Genomic DNA, 23763 nt, shown 5'->3' on the forward strand with positions numbered 1-23763 from the left:
GAGGCACTTAGGAGAAGATTAGCTGAATCATTCAACAATGTACAACAACGAAGGGCAGAAGCGCCAAGCTGGACTGTCCCTCGGAAGGACCCTTCTTGGTAGTGGCCGCACTGTCGAATGTCGTCTACAGGATTAAAAAGACAGCCAAGTCTAAGCCTAAGGTAGTCCACGTGGATCGTCTCAAACCATATCTTGGTCCACCATTGAAAAGTTGGCTAGCCGAGGAAGGAAAGAGAGGAAAGAAGGATTAAAGAAAAGAGGAAGAAAAGGGAGGAAAGAAGGATGAAAGAAAGGATGAATGTAAGAGAGCAAAGGAGGGTGAAAGAAAAGACGAATGTAAGAGAGGAAAGAAGGATGAAAGAAAAGAGAAAGGGAAGAAAAGAAAGGTAAATAAAAACCCGAAGGAAACCGAAGAAGAGAAAGATCTCAGAGAGCAGCAAAGAGATCAAAAAGAGAAGAAACACAAAGAACAGGATGATAGAAAAAGGCCGAAAAGAACAGTAAGAGCTCCGAACAGATTTGGTGATTGGATTAGACATAACTCGGAGATGTCAAGACACAGTAAACATTAACAAGTCAATTACAGTTACGGAACTGACAGGTTATCAGGAAAGTTGAACGATTTGCGGAGTATATCACATCTACATGAGACTGTGCACACCTTGGGTAGCATGATGACCAGTGCCCAAACAGAAGAAAGTCGTGTCACGTTACGTTTCTTATACACATATATTATATATTTTCCTGTTCTCCTTTCGCTTGTATTTTATTCAGCTCGTAGTTAATAATTACTTAATTAGTTAGTCATTTCCTGTAATTTGAGTCTTTAGCGTCCTTTAGCACATGTTGTTAGTCTTCAGCATGTCTATCGCCAGAATTCACGGCAAATTTAATCAGAAATACTACGTACTAGAATCCAGGACCGGACGTAAGTTATCTATTCCTACTTATCTATTCCTTTTCTTATATTTTCCACGTTAATTAAGTCTTGTGTAGTTCCAATTAGAAACTTTCAGCCCTATATTATCACAGTTTTCACCGTTTGGTATAATCGTCATTAATAAAGAATGCATTGTCCTAAACTGGTTGTCACTATCGTTTCTGGGCGACAACTGTCTCTGGGAACGTTACAAGTAGAGAAGAAAAAAAACGTTTAAAAAGACAAGACAATGTTAACTGTTAGACTCTGAACTGTGATTGATTAGTTATAGACTTGAACTTTTGTGAAATTGATGCAACCATCAGTTTTGTTGACATGTTTGTAATTTTCCGCACTGAGATGTACCCCTCCCTTAGTGGGGGACAAAACGTAACACAGAGCACGAGGCTAGTGTGTGTGCGATTGAGTCGAAGCATCTAGACCATACCTATAGCCACGTAGGCTAATTTCAGTATGGATATTTTGTGTACATGTAAAAAGATACACATACAATAGATGCCTATACCATACCTATAGGCTACAAATTTAAGATTTATAATGGAAAACAGTCTTAAAGGTTAAATCATTGAAAGTAAGCCATGAACCAAAAGGCAGGCCTCACGGAAAATTTTAATTTCATCAGGAAAGCCCAATCCAATTGTTCAACGCCTTTTTAAGACACAATCTAGATACAATCATGCTAGTAGATTCCCTGAAAGTCATTGCACAAAGCATGAAACAAGAGCAAAGTCCACTACGCGAATGCCCAAAAACGTCGGTGTCAGGAGTCTATCAATTTCTGTTTAAAGAAGAATTTGAAGCAAACCACGCTTTGGTTGACGTTAAAGCATTAACCAGGATCCTATTTCACGCCACACGTTGAAATGGAAGACGAACTCAAAAAGAATGTATTTCCACAACAGATTCCAAATATGGTATGGCAAGATCTTTAGAGGCTAATTCTCGACCATACACATTACAAAAGCTCCTTTTAGCAAGCACATGAAAGAAAAACTCCCAAAGGAAGGACTTGACAGCAACACACTAGCACGCATTTATAGTCATGGTGGCATTAGAGGGTTGCTTTGCATTATAGTGCTACCCAAAAGCCTAGATGAGCTTCGCAATAGCTCAAAAATTACGCCAAAGATCACTAAAAATACAAAATGCCTGACTAACATTCTAAGCTTTTTTAGAAACAAAGAACAGAAAAGTCAATAAAGGCAATAAAGCATTGAATGTTTATCATTAGTAAAATCAAACTAGTGGGCTATCCTCTATGACTTTATAGGATATAATGAAATTCACGTACTGGTGGTGTGCAGGACTAGAACAACATCAAATCAAAAAAACAGTTGATATTGAGTCAAAACATTGCGGTTGACTGGGATTCGTTCTGCCGTGAAACGTGCAAAGTGAAAAATCGGAGATGGAAAGGTCGTACAAATTGATGAAAGCAAGTTCGGGAAAAGGAAGTACCACAAAGGACACAGAGTACAAGGACTGGATTTTTGGTGGAATAGAGGAAAGTGTTTCATGGTTGCTGTCGAGAAACAAGACGAGAACACGTTATTATCAATAATTAATAAGCATATCGACCCAGGAACACACATCATATCAGAAGGCCTATTATAATCTCGAAAAGAATGGTTACACAAACAGCACAGTGAACCACTCCAAAGAGTTCGTTAATGCAGCTGGAGAACACACCAACAGCATAGAGGGACATTGACGTCAAGCAGAGGTAAAATTACTAAAGTTTGGAGTAAGGAAGAGCATGTTGTCATCAGACCTTACAAAGTTTCTTTGGAGATACACGCACAAGGAAGATGATTTATTTGAATGCTTTCTGCAAGATGTAAAAAAACTATACTGTTGTGAATGAAGAAAATGTATTGTTGTAAAAGTGAATAATGATTTTGAATTTGAATAGAATGGTGGAATACAATAAAACTGTAAAAATTATGGCTCAGACTTTAATTCATGTGAAGCCAACAAACAAATTTTAGACAATATTCTGATATAGTTTGTTTTTTCCTTTACTTAGTTTATTCGCTTATGGAAAAAAATCATGTATGTAAATCGTGCAAAGATTAATTGTATATTCATTTTTCTAATCTAGATAAATCAATATTTCATTGAGTTTATTACGTTATGCTTCCAATTATTCGTTATAGTTCATCTAGTTATGTTGTTTTGCACTTAATGGTTGATGAAATGTTTAACTGTTTTGTTGCTAGTATTCATTCAACCAAAATAATACACAAATAAGATGAAACAACTCTTCAACTATGTGTACATTAATTTTATGTTCTTAAGTTAAGATACCACACATCACATTCTTTCTTATTACTTATACATATATCTTTTTGTGTTTATATGCAGGAATTTGGAGAGACCCAAAGTTGATAAATATGTCGTCTAAAATATAAGTCTCATGTGGAAACAATCAGAAATATAGTGGAGGGTGGTCTTCCAAGCTCTCTGCAAAGTGACAAAACAATCTGTTTTGAACATGCTATAATCAGACATTTATTTCCTGGAAAGGCAAAACATATTGGAAGTACAGTCTTGAAAGCAAATGAATTTCCAGAAAAATATTTCCCCAAAGACTGGGACAGTGCATTTTGTAACAAACGTCATGTTTTGAAGAAAGTCAGATACCCCCATCATCATCATCAAGGTCTTGGGGTGACGAGACACCGGAGCTGGATGCAGAAGTTAAATGCATCTTTCAGAAAACAAACTGTTTAGTTTACTTAGTTTTATCAAGTATACTTTCGATAAATGTAGGTTTACGGGCCCGCTTATTCATTAACCATCCCGCACTAGATATAATAATGGACTAGGGCGGTTTTGAGCCAAATGATAACGCTGTTATTGCAAATGAGGAACTTCTAGAACCGGACAAGTGGAGCAGAACCAGGAAATATATCAATCAGCCTTAATTGATCATAAGTTTATCCCTTATGTAGTTGTAGTGTAGCAAAGCCGAGGGGCTTTGAAGGAATCCTATCATTTCCGACCAATGAGGAGCTTTGTTTATACTTACGTCATTAAAAAATAGCTTCCTACCCTGTCTGTATGCTTCTTATCCGGTCTGTGTTGTCACGCTGGCATACGCGATGGCAACAAAAAAAGAATTATAATAGAAGCCGAAATATATTGCGATCTATCGATAGCTGCGGCAACAAATGTTGGAATCACCGAGTTAATAGGCCCAAATTTAGCTGCATGAGCAAGACTGGCCTCAAAGGATAGAGCAGAAGCTATCGACGAAAAGACTGCTCGGGCTTACGAGGCTTATTGCTCTCGAACAGTTTGTCGCCGGCAACGGAGAAGATGCTGTTCTTTTTGGTGCAAACAAAAGACCCTTTTTAGCAGCAACAATTCAAGTAAAGTCTGGTAAATCGCAGCATGATATGAAATGTGATCTACTTTCCTATTGTTTTATTTTTAAGCGTAAAAAGGATTAACGCCGTATAGTAAGAATACGATCCCGTCCAATACTCATAGTCTTGTCAACACGAACCCTGAAACTCGGTACTACCGATAGAATCTTGTCAACGCGAAAAGTGAAATTTAATCCACTGAAAGTGCGCTCAATTCAAAGGTCATTTTATAAGTGACAAATTTGAGGCTAACAGGTTCTTAATTTTCAGGTTCTTACTCGCGGGTTTTTACTGTACATCGCTACAAACACAATTTCCAGACGAAATCGTAAGTCTTCCTCTCCACGACTTGCTGGATGAAAATGGTGCCAAATGCCTTCCTAAATATTTTGATTCTGGAAGGTCTAAAGAGCATGTATTCGTCGCCACAACATTTGGCATAGCTGGAGGATGGCGAAGCTTAAAGATGAAATAAATGCCCTCCAAGACAAGATTGAAGCAGCGACGGCAGGTCTAAAAAGGAAGAACGCAGAACCCATCATCAGTAGTAAAACTCTGCCAAGCACGCCAAATCCTACAATCACTTTCCCGCCAACTCCAGAACTTGAAGAATGTGATCTCAATATGCAGAAGAGTGATTTCTCACCTAACCTTAATGAAATTTATAGCAGTAAGGAACTTCGGCCAATACAAAAACGAACAAATGTTGAAAATCGTACTAAGTCTGTATTCCAAGAAGTTCAACATATTTGTGAAGGTCATCGCGAGTAGTCTCCCCCACAGCTGCTTTCAGTGTCGTCAGGCAACGTTTTCTCCCCTGACTAGCGGCTGCTTACCCGAGCACAACATTCCTTTCCTATTGTTTGTGTTCAACCAATCAGATAAGTGTCATTGTGTTTCAAGAACCAATCAAAACGTTTCGAATTTGACAACTTGTAAATATTCGCGAGAGAAATAATTCTAAGAAGCATTTGAGTGGAAGTTGGAGAAAATCTTTGGGAAATTAAAATTGAATTCGTTCTTGTTGAATGTGTAATCCCCCCCCTAAAAAAAAATTATTGGAGACGGAAATAAGTGTTTTCTTTGTTCATAAATGAAAGAAAAGATTTATATTTTTATAAGTTTAGCTATCGACATTGTTTTATCGGCCGATAGTGAATTCGACTTTGTACTTGCTATTGAGCTCGTACCAAAATATTATAAGCAAAGAGAAACTGGAAAACTTTTTTAAAAAGCGTAATTTAGACTCATGGAAGTTAAACGAGACGACTCAAGATTTAAGAGATTGAATTCAAACAAAGTCTGACAGTATTTTTAATAAACGAAGAAGATGAGCCGCGCAGATCACTTATTTTAAACAACGAATGCAGTGTAATTGCAAAAAGGCTAGATAACTTTTAAATCTGACACTGTCACACTGTTGACTTCCACGGGTATTCATTGTAAACTTCTGGGTAACGCTCACAGTTCTGGTATTTACTTCGCGTATAGTGAGAGGATTAGCTCAATTTGATACTGTTAGAAAAGTTGTTTTGTTTTGTTCACACTGTTAGAAAAGTCGTGCAAAGTGAACACGAATCGTTAGCTAAAGCGTTATCTTATGGCCAACCTTCTAACGCCGCGTTAGCAGTTTATATGAAATGTCAAGAACTTCGAACTCCTGTTATTCAAAAATTCCTCTAGCTTGTCTCGAAAGAAATTACTGGGCTATGCTCTAGAGCGCCAATATTTTATTCTTTTGAACGATTTCCCATATCCAGTAGGCAGATTTTCAAAGAAATCTTGTTTTTCTTGTGAAATCTTTCGTATAGCGTCTTTCTGGTGATCATTAAACTGTTTGATTCGAAATTTCTTAGCTGCTATCTCGAAGCCTTTCTCTAACGACGCATCTTGTTTTCCATATGGCGCGAATGGTTCCTGGTTTTCAAGAGCTAAGCCGTGATTGGTTAATTCAGAGGAAAGGAATGTTGTGCTCGGGTAAGCAGCCGCTAGTCAGGGGAGAAAACGCTGCGTGACGACACTGAAAGCGGCTGTGGGGGAGACTACATCGCGAGTCGATTGGTAGTATCCTTGGACACAGAATCCTTGCTGACGATGAAAGCGTTCGCAACACTTTAGATGAGGTAGTAGATATTGTTGTAGAACAAAAAGGAATGAAGGAAGGCTTTTAGGCAGTTTTGTCGGAGGGAAAATGGATGAGCTACATGAAGACATTGCAACCACCATACTGAGTGTTATTGTACTTCAAGCTGGCGGCAAGAATGTCTGACGAAGCATGGCAGACCGTGTAAAACATCACACAACTCAGTTTGAATAAGGAAATTATGCCCATAGGGAATGTTAATGAGTATTCTTACAGGCAGGACGTGAATATAACGGTAGGGTGTAAATTATTACAACACTCTTCATCAACCATCAACCGAAGTTGGTCAGTTTTAGCGGATAGAAAACTCAACCCGGCTTGCACAGTATGACTGATCAATATATTGAGAATATCGTACAGCCAGGTTTGGAATCTCAAGCACCAGTTCAGGCCCCGATGCTAAACTATGATTTTTCTAATGTTAAAAAGTGGCTGTTGGCAAATAAATTGAGCCTCAATATACCAAAGACCGAAATTATGCTTATTGGTTCCAAGCCGAAGAATGGTCAAGAAGGGTTTTGACTATGAAGTAAAAGAGGATAAAATAGCAGAACAAGCTGTAAGCAAATAGTTTGTCTCTTTCTAGAAATCTTTGGGTGTCAGTACCTAGATTCAGACAGAAACTGAAGAAACCATGGCCGTGAGAGATGACAATGATGACAGTGGCAGTTCTAATAGTGACGAAGAGCACTCCAGTAGCAGTAGTGAGAAGTCAGCTGATTTTGCAATACCAGGTAATTAATTAGAGTACAGTAAACCTACGAAATAAGCCCTGGGCTTACATTCGCCCAACATGCCTCTTCTTGTCAGGTTTATTTTTGGGTTGGCTTATTTTCGGATGGACGTATTTTCGGAGGTTTAAGGTAGTTAATCTAAGCTATGTGAGCGCAATTAGGCTAGTTACTAACAAGTTTATTATTTTGTTTTCAGATAGTGCCACTAATGTACCATTGACAACAGCTGAAACGATTAGCCATTTTAAAAAAGTTATACCTACGATATAGAGAAAAGGTCTAGTTTCTCTTTGCAGAACATTTAACATAAAAAATCTCAAAGCAAAGGATAAGAATAATTTGATCATGTTTGCAGCAAAAGGGTTGGTAGAAAGCAAGCAAGTACGCCTTATACTCATTATTGCCGATATATCCCCAAAAACACTCTCTTGTGATACACGTTCTATAGAGAAATTAAGCTTTCTCTGAAGCCTTTTATATCAAGATTTTCTTTTACCCTTTGATTGCGAAAAATATCTTCACTTGGGCCTAAGAGATGTAGTTCCAGTATCTTAGAATTTTTAATCAAAATTTGCCTTGCCCTACCCCCCAAGCACAAAAATTGACCCCCCCCCCCCCCCGGAAGAATTTGAGGTGGGTCCATAGCTGAAATTAATCAGCATGTCGAATAGTAAAAAATATGTGGTGCTTTTACCTCAAAGTGCACAATTATGTCATCATATTGCTGGACTATTTGTCACCATTGATTTTCTCTCTGGTGCAATCCTTTATTATGGCCACTTGTGTATGAGAGGTTCCAACAACATTGCTGAAGCAGATTTGTGGGACGGTACAGCAAAGGCAACACATCTGCTATTTTTGAAAGCCAAAGAAGAAGGAATGAACTGCTCACTGAATTGGCAAGATCAGAACATCTTAAGGAATTTCATTTAAAACCGTGTTTGATGATTGTACGCTCAACAGAATAATGCTTTGTGGGGGTCATGTTGGCCGTTCCCATGGAAACAACCTGAAAGAGTACAAAGGAAAGAAAGTTGTAGACCAAGGATTCATTCCTAAGCATTTCTAGCTGTGTTTCTGCACAAGAGAGACACTCAAAAGGCTGTGGCTGCATAACAGATGATTTCATTGCAGCAGCAAAAAGGAAGCATTTCTCTGCCTTGAACAGAGAAGGAATTGCCCAGAATGCTAGACGAATGAAGTGCTGGGTAAATATCATTGTCGTAATATCCACAAATGGCTGAATGGGAATATGAAGTATGATGAATGTGGCTTCCATCCAACCTCTGTGTGCTCCTGCGGGAAATGTGACAAGAAGACCTTACATGAAGATGAAGCCAGCCCAGAAAAACAGGCAACTGATGATGATGAAAAGAACAATGTCGAGTCCGATGGTAGTTACGATGTTGGTGATGATGATGCAGATATTGTTGATGGTGATGTTGATGATACAGACAGCTGTAGTGTTGATGACAGTGGTGATGATGCTGATGCAGAAAATATATTGATTATGATGATGCAAAACAAGAAAATGAAATGATGGTTAGTGGCAGTAGCGATGAACATGTTAGTGAAGAATTAGAAAGTGAAGAGGAAAGAGTGAAGATATTGATGAAGACAGCCTTGACATTCGTTTTGATGGTAAGCCCTACTCTGCTCGGCATGTTTTCCACCTCCCCTTTTCTTCTATTGATTATATAAGCTGATAATGACAGTGTTCATCACTGAGGTGGTGGAAATGAAAATAAGAAGTAATGTCTAATATTTTTTCTTTACATCAGCCAGACTTTTAAAATTTAGGCGTCTTCGACTAACCAAGGGATTATGAACTATGGAGAAAAACTCTGTTTTACCAACATTTTCATTCATACCATCACAGTAGCTTGTAGTCGTGTGTACAGTATATTTTGAGGGTTATTTTTTATCCTTTTTTTTACAGGAGGAATTTTGTCAGACGCCAAACAATTCTACACCGCTATGGCAACAACGAAGATCAAGAAGGATGTGATGGCAATGAAGCTATGCAAGAAGTTCAGGGAAGACTTGCCAAGGGTGGAAGGAAAGAGCTGAGGACTCAAAAATGCCTCCTACTAAAGGGGCAAGAGGAAAATTCTGCAAGTGTGGAATCACAGATCATGTCACACCTATCCAGCGCGCGCCATTTTGTAGCATCTCGTTCGTCCTTAAAAATGGCGGCCTTTGTAGCTCGTATCCAGTCTCCCAAAGATTAGCAAAAATAGGTGTGAAAAATTGTCCTATGTAGGTTTCTGATAGGCTATGGGTTGCACCTTATGAAATGGCTGGAATCTTGAGATCATGAGCCTCATTTTGATGCCAAACTGAGTAGTCAATTTTTGCAAATTTTTCTTGAACAAGAGGACATCTTACAGCAGTGATGGCGGCTAGTCTTTCGCCCGGATAGTCTTCTTTGTACGAAAGAGTATTGAACATTTCAGTTAAGAAATAAAAAGACAAACTCCTTTCCATGAATCGTATGTTTTTTGTTTTTAAAGTTGAAGCAAAAATCCTTAGAAAATCGTCTCTTTTTGTTACCAATTCTCACGAAAAAATTGAATGACAATGGTTTCGTGAGTCAAATAGTACTTCGCTTTCTTTTTTTGAAAGAAGTTTTGGTTCAATTAAGATTGAGATTTTAGATGGTGAATTTTTTAGCCTTTGAGTGAAAAAGAGGTATTCAATTTCATTTCTTCATCACATGAAAAATGGATTACTGGCAGTCAGAATGAAGGTTGATAAGCACAAGAAAGTAAGACTATTTCTTACTCGATCACTCGGATCTTCCTTTCAGGAAAAGTTTTATCAAGGTTGAAAGTGCAAGGAAGTAAAAATCATCTGTTATTATGTATTCATTAGCTAAAGAACATGACTCTGACTTACAATTTACTTCAAAGAACTGACGCTGAAAAAGATCATGCCCCATAAAAAGAACCGGCGCTTTGATGTAGCAAAATTTATGTAAGCTCGCAAAGAGGCAAGACAGCAAACTATCGGGAGCAATAGGAAACTGAATTTTGAAAGGAAAAAAAGCACACAGAGTTGAGAAAAAGGTAATCATCGTTTGTGATTGAATTTTTTTGATATGAGACAGTAAAGTTTTCCAGGTGGGTGGAGCATCCCAGTAAAAAATTCCTGTGAGTTAATACACCTGTTAAATGAGTTCAGTAAGGGACCAGCCATTATCTACAGGGAGGGGGGGTGGCTGGTGCAAATAGAGGGGGCCAGCATTTGTTATGCTCCACGAAGTATAAGGCTATGAGAGGCAAAGGGGAATTTAGGGGTATGGGTCACGAAAACTTGTGCAAGTGAAAATCAAAATGCGCCAGCCCCCCTCCCCCTCCCTGTAAATAATGACCTAAGTAATTAATTACAATATTAATTATACAGCTTCTCATAAATCCCATATAGGTAACTGTCCAATTATTTTCTTAATTGGACAGGTCTTGTTGATATGGGATTAATTAGGCCGCTGTATAATTAATAATGAGAATAAGTTGACCGCATGGCACTAATGAAATACATGAAGATATAGAAATATAGATAAGTTATAGTGCTTGGGAACAAGGTTATTCCGGGCGAAAGCCCTTGGAATTAAATTCGGAAAAATTAATTTCCGACCTCGCTGGGAATCGAACCCACGACTTTCGGAATTGTACTACCGATGCTCTACCAAGTCGGAAATTAATTTTTCCAAATTTAATTTCAAGGGCTTTCTCCCGGAAAAATAATAAGAACAAAACAAATATTAAAAATATATGGAGTGGCATAAGAAAACTAATAACAAAGAAATCCAAAGGTTGTTGTGTTCCTTCCAAACTCATTATAGATGGAAACAATATAACAGATATCAAAGATATAGCCGATGCGTTTAATAATTTTTTTTACAAATGTAGGAACTAACTTAGCTCAAGAAATACCTTCAGTTAGTGATTCCCCCATATCTTTCTTGCGTAATTTCCAATCGAATAGTTTCTACATAAGACAAGTATCATCAGAAGAAATTTCTGAAGAAATACATAAACTTAATCCTTCAAAATCCACTGGACCTTACAGCATTCCAATTAAAAATTTGATTTTAATTAAAGATTTAATCTCCTCCCAACTGCAAAGAATTTTCAATCTTTTATTTGAAAGTGGGATTGTCCCTGAAAAATGTAAGTTAGCTGATGTCATACCAGTCCATAAAAAGGGGTCTGAGCTCTGTGTTGATAATTATAGACCAATATTCCTATTATCAGTATTCCACAAGCTGTTAGAAAAACTCATGTTCTCTAGGCTAATGAATTTCATTAATGAGAATAATATTCTATTTCATAAACAGCTTGGTTTAAGACAACATCACTTCACCCTTCAGGCAGTCCTTACTGTAGCTGACAAAATTCAAACATCAATTGACTCCAGTAGCTTCTCTGTTGGTATAATTTTAGACTTATCAAAAGCATTTGACACTTGTCAATCACAAAATTTTACTTGATAAACTTTTTTCTGTGGCATTTGAGGAATTGCTTTTGAATGGTTTAAATCTTATATTTCTAATAGAAAATAGTTCGCTTCTGTAGTCAATGTAAATTCGGATATTAGGTCTATTCCCATGGGAGTCCCTCAACGCTCTGTCATAGGTCCTCTTCTCTTCTTGTTGTATTTAAATGTTCTACCTAATTGTTCAAACGTCTTTGAGTTTCATCTCTCTGCAGATAATACAAATTTTTTTCAAGCAAATCTCTTAAAGTACAGTTAGAAATGAACTTGAACTTGTGCATAAATGGCTATGTTGTAATCAACTTTTATTAAATATAGAAAAATCAAATTATGTTATCGTTCATGCACCAAAGAAGAAAATAACATTCCAAATAAAATTATTACTAAATAAATGCTCACTAAAGAAGGAAAGTTCAACTAAATATCTAGGAGTGTTAATTGATGAAAATCTTGATTGGAAATCCCATGTTTCTCATATTAAGAAAACGTGGAGTTCGTGAAATTTCTAGACTGCGTCAAACTGTCACAAGGGGTATTCTCTTTAATCTTTATTATTCTCTGATTTATCTTTACTTAATATATGGACTAGTGGCTTGGTGTAACACGTACGATACCAGCCTGCATCCCATTCTCAATCTTCAAAAGAAAGTCATCCATTTGATAACTTTTAGTGACTACAGAGCACATACAAATCCATTATTTCTTTATCTAAACATCTTAAAGGTTAGAGACCTTGTGAAGTTCCAAACTGGTATTTTCATGTATCAATATCATGGCAATCTCCCTGATGTATTTAAATCATATTTTACTCATGCAAGTACTAAACAAATACAACACAAGATTTTCCAGTAAAGAAAATTATACTCTCCCCACCTGTAAAGACCAATTATGGTCAATTCAATATGAGATTTGCTGGTGCAATATTATGGAATTCATTGGATGAAAATTTTAAAAAAATAAGAGAAACAAATTTTAAACGCAAATTATTTTCTACCCTTATTAGTAGCTATAATCCACAATAAGTTGCAATGATACTTAGAATAATTATTTATTATTCATGTTGCCTATTCACTTTCTCTAGTCTTGTTTTTGTCCCCCACCCCTTTTATTATTACTTTGTATTATTTTGTGTTTAATATATACATATACCCTGACCCATTAAACCACTTTTACCTTCACATTTACAAATCACAGAAATGTATGTGTTCAAATTTTACCTTACTTGAGTCTGAATGATCGCAAAGTAACAATGGGGAAGATGAAGAAGAATTAATTACCTTATATTAATAAAAAAGTACTTCTGCCTTAAGCAAGTTATTTTGTTTGCCATGCATACGGAAGTATCATTGACATTATCATAACTTGAAAATTACTTGGTAAAGTATCTGAAAATTGGGGTGTTTTAGTGGATTCAACTGTACAATTCACTGTTTTCTTAATGTCTAATGAGTGTAATGAGGTGACCCACTCATATTGAAAGGCTGAGCTAGGCTAGTTTTGTACTTTCTTAGTCTATAATTACATATCATATGGTTTTATGGTGGTTTTTTTTTCGTGAAATAATAATTTCAGTTCTAAACAATATAGAGTAATGGAAAAAAAATATGGTAATCACAGCACATGGTATCATACTTGGAGCTGGAATGATGCTTAGAAAACTCACTTAAAATGCATATCTTTTTGCAGTGAAATGGTTTTACATAGTTTGTTTAAGAGATGATTACAATTTAGGTAAAATGGCTACGTTCTTTAACATTAATTTTTCTGTTGCCTTTTTTTTAGGAGTCTGAAATCTCATTACTAAATACCGGATTGAGAAATAGTGAAAGTGTAGAAGAAAAGCTTGCCCAGCAAGACAAGCCCATTTCAGGGATTGTTGATGATGCAGGGGCATTAGGTAAAATGCTTCACAGCATTTCATTTGGCGCCTCTGCACACCACACTACTCCACTCATTCCCTATCAGTTCCCCTCTTTGGAAAACTCTGAGATCGTAGATGCACTATATTCTATAAATGCACGCCTTCAGGCTTTTCAGGCTGCACCAGTTGGCTTAGAAGACCACATTAGTCCTGCCTCTGCTCTTCATGCTGAAAGACAGGTGGCTTATTGGTCCTCTGTCTTTATTTCCATGATCAATGGTCCATCTTCACAACAAGAACATCCATTCTGTCCATTAGCATAACCACAAAAACCACCATCCCTACTACCAGAACAACAAGAATTATCATCCATTCATCCACCAGCCCAGCAAGAACTGCATCCTAATTATCCACCAGCACAGCAAGAACTACTATCCTGTCTACCACGAGTGCAGCCTCTGTCAGCCATTGCATCAGCACTCACATCAGCGCCCAACAGTCGTTCATGCCAACAGCACACATCAGCGCAGCAACTTACGTCACGCAAGAACAATTTAAGATCTTGAAACGTCGTGAAAACAAATTCTTGGTTTTCACCTACGTCATCATGAATTTCAAAAGCGTAAATTCGCGTTATAATGAAATAAAAGTTTCATAATCTTGTAAAGCGGTCAAAACTACATATTCTGGCCAAATTTCGAGGCTGTAAAGCATTTCGTTGCGGAATTAAAGGCGAGTAAACATGACGCAATTTTTGGTTAAAATGTATGGAGCGGCCATCTTGGTGTTCCAAGTTGGTGCACCATCATGCCGGACGAAATTTCAAAGGCTTAAGATGATGGAATTTTTAATATTTTTGACTATGTTTCACTTAAATACACCTTAAATAGATCTTTAAAACGCGTCTAAGGGAAAATCTTTTAACTAGAGTAAATTATTTTACTATTTTGATCGCTATTTAGATAGACGTGACGGCATTGCGTGACACAAACTCAACCTTCATAACTCGGGAACCAAACATCGAAATGACTCGAGATTTTTTCTTGTGACTTATAACACTGAGTTCTGAAACATATTTGAGAAATGTCTTTATACAATCTATAGTTTAGATTTTGATGTTTTCATGACGTCATGTGAAAACCGGCAATTCAACTGCCTCATTTATTAAATGTTATTTACATTGCACCGCCAACCTACAATTAATATTCAAAGTGACTCGCTAAAAGCGAAGCGTTTTGTATAAAAGAATGCCTTTTGTATTCTATTCTAATCTATTGTATGCATAACTAAATATATATCCACTGACATTGACATTTACATTTTGTATTCAGAATCTGAGGTTGCAAGCTGCATCGAAATGTTGTTCGTTTCTCATACTTAATTTTAAAATTCGTATTAGCATCAAGATAATTAACATTTTGTATTCAGAATCTGAGGATGATGCAAGCTGCATCGAAATGTTGTTCGTTCCTCGTACTTAATTTTGTAATTCGTATTACATCAAGATCATTATTGATGTATATAGTTTTGTATATAGCTTTAATAAACGCTTTAATGATTGTTTTATATCCAATGTAAACAGTATATTCGACGTGTCATAACTTATGATAGTGTTTCGTTTGTAAATTTGAGTTTATATCATCGATGCACAAGAACCTTAAAAAAGATGAAATATATCGTGTTGTTTCAAGGTATGTTTCCCTACATATTTCGTTAGTTTATTCATATTTTGACCGGCCTGGATGGCACATCTCCAGCCTAACGACACGCTGTTATCTTAAGCCCTGCATATGTGTGAACTGGTTTGATTTTGAAAATAAAGATGCTATTTCTGATACTTCTAGTATTCTTGGCCCTACAGTTAATATTTCTACTTTGAAAGCAAATCAAGATTTCATATCTGATAATATCTGATAGAGAGATGGGTAGACGAGCAACTCTTGATGAACCATTACCTAAAAAAAAATTTGGCATGTCAACACCAAGCCATAATGCAAATAGCAACCCCTTGAAGTCAAAAGCTGCCAAAGAGCAGCTGATGTTTATGAGCTTGACAGATTAAAACAAAAACTAACTGAAAATCCAAAATCATAATTGGTTAAAATTCAGACACAAACACTACGGGAACTCAGATCAATAAAGGATCAACTAAAATGGTGTGACAATATTTTCTTGAAAAAGAACAATCGAATCCCAATTGACAAAGATTACAGGAAGAGTACAGTATAGAATGAACATGTAAAGAAAAGGCAAACTGCCTTAAAACTTCTCGACTCCCGGAAATTTACAGTTCATCTGTACAATGGCTTCAATCTTTCGACTGTCAAGGCACCTCCAAAAGAGCCCAAAAAGAATGCCCTGAGACTCTTAGACAAACTCTTTACAACAGAAGAACTGAGTCATGGTATTCTTTTTTCGTCCAAAAGATCAGGAAAAAAAGAGCTGGATCAGCAAAGAGTTCAGAAAATGTTTGGTAAGTTTGAATAATGTCAGTATACTAAGACCTGTTTCTAATTGTTTGTTTCTTGCTTTAAAGCAATTCAAAGGGGGGAAAATTGACATACTGTCTCATTGGGTTAACACCACTGCAAGTCCCCTTCTGAAAAATCCTGGATCTCTCGCTGATGTGATTGTTATAATGACATTAGAGATGTATTCAGTACCTAATCTTTCAGGAAAACAAACTAATTTCATTGGTCCTGTATGCCATTTATGGCAGAGAAAAGGTACAAAGAATCCATCAACGTATTGTTGATATATGCAATCATATATATATGATATATGCGAGCATAATAAATTAGCATGCAATCTTCAATGAATTTATTCTGTAATTTCAGGTCAGGTTTTCGCCGAAATATTGATTCAGTATTAGAAGATGCTGAACAAAACGTGCACGACGATCGTGATATTGGTGCTATATTGAGTCCAATCGATATGCCATCAATAGGTATTATAAACTACATTCATTGCATTACTAATAATACAATCGTTTCTGTATCTGGTTCATATTTTAATAATTTACGCGTCCGCGTAATGAGCTTAAAGAAAGAATTGCGTGCGGTAGTTTTTGACGAGGAATCGAAAGCCTATATAGGAGAGCGCCATATTGACGGATGGTACGGAAAATCGAGATTCGTATTACTATAGGAAGTCTTTGATTTAGTGAAAGCTGTGATAAAGTAAGCTCAACAAGAAATAGGAAAAATAAACGCGATATATTTCAAGGGCTTGTCGATAAGATAATATTTTGAGAAAAGTAAACGAATAAAGACATTGGTATAAACATTAACAACGAGAAAAACATGGACACTTTGATTTACGTGGTAATCAGAGATGGAAGAGTAGTGACAGCATTCCCACCCGATAAAGAAGAAGAACGGAAGAACTCTGGATAGAGTAAAAGCATTAATAATTTAATAATAATAAATAAATAAAAATAAATATTAATAAAAAAAAACAATAATAATGTAACTAAAAACATATATCATATTATTATAATTTATGCATTATTTTTCTTGCAGACATGGCATATTCCCAGTCGCAAAGAGGGAATTAAACCAAGACCAGTGGCAATTGTTGTCATTCAGAATTCAAAACCGAAATTCAACCAACAACTGCCTGGGGTTGCTGCTGATCATTATACAAACCAACTTGGAAGGGATAACTACAAAGTTGGTTTTATTATTAACTCATAGACCTTTTCTGAGATACATCGGAAGTGTACGACCGCAAAGCATTATGGTCTAGATTCGGTAGAAACAAATATAGGAAAAACCTATGAATGTTCCAGGTTTTGCCACGAATGTTTGCTCAATCTCCACGAATCAGCCAGCAAGTGTTAAATCGAGCTTCTGTTTTACGCTAAATGGCCATGGATGTGTATACTAAAGACTTTTCTGAAGTGAAAAATGATGAACTTGGTTTTTTTTCTTGCAAAAGCGAGGAATCCCGTTTCACGATACTTGCCGGGGCAGCGAATAATCTGGCTTTCCTGAACATGTTGAACATGGATTACAGAGAGAGAAACGAAGAGTTTAAATTAGAAAGCTTCATAAATGAATTGAGGATCTCGCTCTTTTTCTCTCTTCACTTTATATATTTATATATAAATTAAATTGTTAAATTGTTTTAAAGTCATTATTTATTTATCTGTAAAAAATTGAATGTTTGAGAGATACAAATGCGGTTTAGAGCTTCGCATGTTTGCTCTTATGAAAATTTATCTATTAATTCATTTGCGTAAATAAATTACATTTTACCCATAGAAAACTTTTCCTGGAGATGTAAAAGAAATAATAATTAAGAAAATACAATACAAACTTAACTCTAATGTGTATTAACATGTTCACACAAAACATCCAAATCAACAACAGATAACAAATTAACATATATCACCTAAATCCAGTTTTCAAATTGATTTGTATACATTAATTGTCTCATCAATTCCTTGATAACAGGAAACATATTTAGATCTCTTTTGTTTGATTCATTTCCTGCTTTTATTGGCTGGATATTAGCGTGACTAATTTAAGACCACCAATCGGCTGTAATATAATATATGACATATATGATTTATCCAGAAATAAATTTATACTAAATGACTAACTGCTTCTTAAAACCAATTCTTTCAGGAAAGAAAGAAATTGCTACCTGGATAGAGGAGCTTTAGGGCATAGCAAACCTCAAGAGTTCTTCTCCATCGCTGTTGATGGCATGGATCAACACAAGACAGAACTCCCGTTTATCAAGTATCATTTTAAAACCTTGGACACGGCCTGGAAGCTAAAAGTCCATGTGGTTGGGGCATTGATACATGGTCGGCATCCTATTTGCTACCTGGACTACCATCAAAATGCCCATGATACAAACTTGGGCCGCGGTCACACTGGGGCTACTGAATAGGCTTGAGATGGGTTTCTTTTGATATATGATCTTAACAATCTTAAGACGGTATTAAGAACAAAGTGGTCACATTAGATAAATGGCTTGTCTTATTATAGGTTAAATAAACATAAACTTTGGGAATCACCTAAGGTTATTTCAGTTCATGCTCCCGACATGAACATTTATCTTTTGTTGTTTATCTGGCGTACGATTGTAACTTCACGTGAAAACCAAAGTTTGCGTAGACGTCAAACAAGAAGGCAAATATTTCAAGTACTACAGCTACAGTTTGCTTATCGTAGGCAGCATTTATTGCAGAACACAGCAGCATTCGTATTTCTGCAACTGTGTTATCAAAATTTAACTAGACGCCATGAGAGGCGATTTTGTACTTTACCTCAGCCACAGATTGGCTGGTTCGAAGTATAGCTTAACAACGCCTTCCAAAACCATGTACTGGAAAGAACATTTCCGTATGACAAAAAATACTTTCAAAGAGCTTGTTGCTCTAGTCGGTCCCGAGCAGCAGCAGTAAGGGGGACTCGCGGTCACCATTCGGAATCGCCCGGGAATTACCCGTGTTTACGCACTAGCGTCCCCCACGGGAATTACCCGTGTTCTATTATATGTTGAGCGAAGATTTCCTTACTGCTGCTATGTTTGCGAAGGTTAAAATATTTGTGTCGCAAACGGAGGATAAAATATTCCTTAGATATAGATGGACACCATCAAAAGCATTAGTAACAAGACTGTGCGCCGACTGCGAACTCAGGTGCTGGACCGCTTAGACGCCGACTTTGCCTTCACGACATTTATGGAGGGAGATACAGACGAGACGATGGACGAGGAAAGAGCAGAAAGGATAATTGGCTTGATGCCCGAAAGTAATTACCGCCTGGAGTTGACGTTTATAAAGTATTTAGACGGCGAGTGGATAATAGAAAAGGGCAGGAATCCAATACGGGCGTCTGGCAAGAAGGACCTGTTCGTTTTAAACAAGGACACGCGTCCTGGGGCGCTGGTGGGCATCGACATGTTGTTCTACGAAGTTGCTTACCCGGTCACCGTGGTTATTTACGGTGCGTATGAAATTAAGAACCCGGACGTTAAGAAGCTCAAACCAATGCGGCATCCGGGTAACTGCGTGGGTAAGTTAGTTAGAGAGTTCTTCGAGGATTCCTCTAGGGGAGGTAAGCTTACGTTGAAGAGAAGAGAAGCCATCAGGAAATGGGAGCATGCTACTTGTAGGGCAGGAGCCACCATTGAAAACATCAAGAAGTTAGAGGTTGCTTTAGAAAGGCACATACACGTGAAAGACATCACCGACGGCTTCATTTACTCCGGGACGCACAAGTATGGGGGCCGGGGTGCGCCTATCGTAATTTACCAGCATAACGCACATGCGTGGAGGGAGTTAAGGTTCCCCAAAAAGAAGGAGACGCGCGTTTACAAGGAGTCGCCGCTTGCAGAACTAATGCACGAGAATTCCATTTGGTTAATGGACGCGGAAGGAAGTCAATTTATGACCCAAGACGGCACCTTGTATCGTCCTGAACTGGAACAGCTGCGCATTCGAAGCGCCTGTGAGACTTTAGGAGAAGACTTCTCTGACGAAGTGCTTAGCAGTCGCAGTTTGGACTTCTTAGCCACAAAGAAAAGAAACGGGTGGAAATCCACACCGGAGGAGTTCAAAGATATAGCTAAAGCTTGTGTAGAACACGGTCACGGTGGTCTGTGGAACATGGAGTACGATGAAGACGAATACGTGTCGCTGGATATGAAACATTGTTACCCTGCAAGCTTCAAAGGCCTAGGAGATTGTAAGGAATATTACGACCGTTACGGACATCCAGATTCACAGTTCTTTCGTGTTGCGTTGGATGGTCACTACGACGCCCCAGCAACGGGGTTTGTACGGTTGACCACCTGGAAATTAGCAGCGGGCCTGCACCCCATAATCTATGCGTGGTACGGAAAGCACCTGCAGGAGAAAGAATGGATACCGGTGCCCCTATTGAAGTTCTTTGAAGAGCGCAAACTTTTAAAATACACAGCGCATGAAGCCATACTCTGCCATAGCGCCTTCACGCAATGGTTACCGGAGCATCACCCCACAGCGCGTGGTCATAGGTAAATTCACGCAGGGCGCAAAAGAAGGTGAAAAACATATGCAGCGGCGCCTGATAACGGACGAAGGCGAGCTAAGCTTCCTCATCAAGCGCGCGCATGACAAAGGAACGATGGTGTCTGTAGAGAAATGGGACTACCTTGTCGACGATAAACTACACGAATGGAATGCGCTGTGTTACTACCAGGACCATCGACCGCAGTATTACCATCTGCGTGCCAACATGCTCGCATATGCGCACATTAACCTATTAGCGATGCTCCTGCGGTTTGACAAAGAAGATATCCCCCGCGTAGCCACGGATTTCCTATACGTGAAACCGCACGTGTTGGAAAAGATGAAGGAATTCTACACTGCCGATGAACTTGCAGAAAGTGGCCAATGGCGCGTCAAAGATGAGGAGATAAGGTCTTGGAGGGCACGTGTAGAATATCACGGAGAACACACCCGCGGTTCCATTATGCCGACGGAAGAGCCACTGCCCTCAGTTGCGGACCCAATCTCTTACCAACGCTTCTCTTACCTCTACGGTACGGGAGGCAGCGGTAAGACGACGCGGGTGCTGGAGCTGTTTCCCCGCGTGAAGGTGCTAACGCCGACGCATCGTTTCGAAAGAGAACTCTGCGAAATGGGCCACAACGCGCAGACCTACCACAGCTTCTTTCGTTGGAATGGTCAAAAGTGGGTACCAGAAGCTATCCACGACATACCTCCGGTGATACTTTGGGATGAGATTTGCACCGTTCCTTTAGAAATCCTACAGGAGTTCGTAGAGTTCCTTCGCGGGAAATGTCAAGTAATATTCGCAGGAGATCCCTGCCAGCCTCCTCCAATAGCCGGAGAGATGCCCCACGAATAGCTAAAGGGGTTCGTAGACCATGCGGAGGAAATTAACGCCGACTACCGCAGCAAGGATCAAATACGTAAGCTAAAAGCGGAATTGAGGGGCCTCAGTGACGCCGAGCAATGCAAGACACTGCGCAAACGCGTACGAGCGAAGAAATACGAGGACTTCCTTTACACATGGCATCCAAAGGATCTGGTGCTAAGTAGTAAGCGCGCAGCACAGTCTCGCATACAGAAAGACCTCTTCAAAATACACCGAGAGCGCTTCCCTACGCATCCTGTGCCCGTTTGCTACAAACCCCACGACACCCGCATGCAGCGCCGCGACGTCTGCGTACCCGGTACCGACATCCAACTGCAAAATGCGGTAACGCATGATAAAGCGTGGGTGCCCATAGAAAAGGCGGAAAAAATAACCTCCCATCCAGACTGGTGCTTGGGCTATTGCATGACAGTCCACAGCGCGCAAGGGCTTACCATAAAAGAAACCTTATGGATCATAGACCAGCGGCTGTGTTGGAGCAACCTTATCTACACCGCCGTAAGTCGTGTGGAGTATGCCAAACAGTTAAAAAGAGCCTGGGGGCCGCAACTGCGTTACGGCCGCACCCCAGAAGACATAGCAAAGGAGAACATTGCCAAGAAACTCCTTTGCTACAAGCGGCACGACGAAGAAAAGAGTACGGATCCCCGCTATGCGGGGGTCAAATTCGACCTATGCGTGGACGACGTCTATAAGAAAGGGGCGCGGTGTGCCAAATGTAACATACCTCTACTATGGAGGTTTGACCCAAATGACGATCAGCAGTTCTCCGTGGATTGCATAAATAATAAACGCGGCCATTGTAGAGGCAACGTAAGGTTGACATGCCTAGAGTGTAATCGGGCGCGTGGAGCAGCACTACTTTGAGTCTTTGTGAACTATGAGCAGCTCTTCCTTGACGAATCCGCGACTTGGGCCATTTAGGTAATACAACACGGGTTGCCCTTCCTTGGTGACGGACTTCGAAATCTCATACGTTTCCAAAGACCAGTTAGGATCCGTGGCTCTCTTGCTGCCACCTTCGAGTTCCCCCGGCTGATAGAGGTATCGGACCACTATGTCGCGGGGTAGCTTTTTTTCCTTCAGTTCGACCGCCCTCGAACTTCTGACGTAGGACTTGTGCTCCACGTGTTTCTTTTTTATGGCATCCTTGGGTTTCATTCCCGTAGCCCTGGCCGCCTCGTTGTTCAAAGCCGCGACGACCTGGGGGAGCCTCTGAGTCCATTCCCTGTTGCGTTTGGAGGGATCTTCCAGCTCTTTCCAATACTGGTACCCAAAGAGACGCTCGGCCAAAGTCTCATTGAATCTTTCGACAATGCTCTGACCCCTGTGGTACTCTGCTTCGGCTCTCCTAATCTTAGTGTCGTGGTCTTTCAGGGTCTTAGTAACCACGCCCATGAACTCTGTCCCCGCATCCACTTGCAGCAGCTTAGGCCATTTCAAGACGCGCTTATAAATCCTACCTAGGGCTTCTGCGACTTCCCCAGAATCCTTGCTGGTTATGGGTTCGCCGTCCTTATATCTGCTTGCGATATCAACTACGGTCAAAGCGTACCTATAGGTCTTTTTTCTCACTTTGTCGTGCGGCAAGAAAAGCAAATCCGCCTGATGAACCTCGTTGGGGGCATTTACGGTGAAGCTGGGCCTGGGAATGTACTTAGGCACGGGAAGATAAACCTGCCAGAGGGTTTGTTTTCTTAGCCAGTTCTTAACCGTTTCTTCTGATACCCTGGCCGCGGTCGCGAGTTTCTTGATAGCTGACGCTCCTTTCCAATAACCTTCAGGCCCATAGTAAATCCTTTTGAGTTTGTCCTCTACGCGGCCCATTATATGAATTCCAAAACAAGATTGATCTTGCGTCCGTTGAAATCCACCGTCTCTCCGTCCACTTTGATGGTGATGTTTATGCTTTCTACCAAATTAGACAAATCATAGCTCAAAGAAATGGGAGTGTATTCTACTGGGTCAAATGGATTACCTTTGGGCAGAAACTTGGACATAAGAGAAGACTTTTCTCCATTGCTGTAACTATCGACCAAGTCGCAATAGACTTCGTAAGAGGATGCGACTTTCCAATTTACAGGTATGGCTGTGTCGGTAATTGTCTTGCCTGAGGCACATAATAATGACCCCAATGGGTCAAACTTTCCAAAAGTTACTGAATAGTTTGGCATATTATGTTTGAGGGTCATTTCGTGCGGCAATCCCGTGGTGAGAGTATAACCGCGCTTGGCGAGCTCCTTAGCAAGGGTGATTGGCGTGTAATGTCCATCGGGTAGCATTACGCCTTGATAATTGCCGCCGCCTTTATGCTCA

General features: G+C 39.2%; 1 pseudogene; it reads left to right on the forward strand.

The window, feature by feature from the left end:
* The first annotated feature begins 294 nt into the window (after window positions 1–294).
* On the forward strand, window positions 295–2804 carry LOC148908353 (uncharacterized; annotated as a pseudogene).
* Window positions 2805–23763: the final 20959 nt, after the last annotated feature.

This window comes from Actinia tenebrosa, unplaced genomic scaffold (genome assembly GCF_029948245.1).
Source record: "Actinia tenebrosa isolate PJP-AT-01 unplaced genomic scaffold, QUT_ActTen_1.0 PGA_scaffold3__52_contigs__length_22856419, whole genome shotgun sequence".
Taxonomy (NCBI): domain Eukaryota; kingdom Metazoa; phylum Cnidaria; class Anthozoa; order Actiniaria; family Actiniidae; genus Actinia; species Actinia tenebrosa.